This window comes from Bison bison, unplaced genomic scaffold (genome assembly GCF_000754665.1).
Source record: "Bison bison bison isolate TAMUID 2011002044 unplaced genomic scaffold, Bison_UMD1.0 scf7180017860944, whole genome shotgun sequence".
Lineage (NCBI taxonomy): Eukaryota > Metazoa > Chordata > Mammalia > Artiodactyla > Bovidae > Bison > Bison bison.
In genome coordinates this window covers 3,818-4,910 of record NW_011491516.1, presented here as the reverse complement: position 1 = coordinate 4,910, position 1,093 = coordinate 3,818, and positions in this window count along the sequence as shown.

Sequence of the window (1,093 nt, the reverse complement as noted above, 5' to 3'; positions counted from 1 at the left end):
TCCTGTTTTCAATTTCATTGATTTTTTTTTTTACTCTATTTTTCTCTCTGCTTTCTTTACAGTTTTGTTAAGTTATACTTCCATTTTTATTTAGGTTAAAATATATATTTTAAATCTCTTTGGGCTTTTCTCTTTAACTTACAAATTATTTAGAAGTATGTTATTTCATTTCTAAATATTTCAGAGATACTCTAACTACCTTCTTGTTACTGATTTTCAGTTTAATTCCACTGCGGTTTGTGAACAAACTTAGTATAATTTCTATTCTTTTAGGTATGTTTAATGGTTCTGAATTTGTTCTATCTTGATAAATGTTTTATGTCACTTGAGAGTAATATGTATTCTGTTGTTGTTGGATGGAGTATTTCATAAATGTCAAGTAGATCGAGTTGATTGATAGTGCGCTTCAAGTCACCTGTTTTTCTACTGATTTTCTGCCTTTTTGATCTATCAATTACTTCCAGAGTGGTAGTGAAGTCTCCAAATAAAAAAGTAGATTTGCCTATTTCTCCTTTAATCTCTATCAGATTTTGCTTCATATATTCTGATACTTTGTTTTTAGTTGCATATGCATTTAACATTTCTATATTTTATTAGAGAATTGACTTATTTTTCACTATGTTATGCCTCTCTGTATCCCTAATGACTTCCTTGTCCTAGAGTCAAAAACAAAAACCAAACAAAAAAAATTTTTTCCATATCTTTACTTTTAGCCTACCTGAATTTTTATCTTTAAAATGAATTTCTTGTAGACAAAATGTGATTGAATATTGTTTTATATCACTTTGTCTATCTGTGTCTTTTAACTTGTATATATAGATCATTCACATTTAAAGTGATTGTTCATATAGTTGGATTAATGTTTACTATTAATATATTTGTAACTGTTTTCTATTTGTTTCATTTATTCTACATTTCCTCCACTTTTTCTGCCTTCTCTGCTTTTATTTGAGAATTTAATATGATTCCACTTCATCCCCTCTTTTAATTGATCTATATCTTACTTCTGCTTCATTGACTACAGTAAAGCCTTTGACTGTGTGGATCACAACAAACTGGAAAATTCTTCAAGAGATGGGAATATCAGACCACC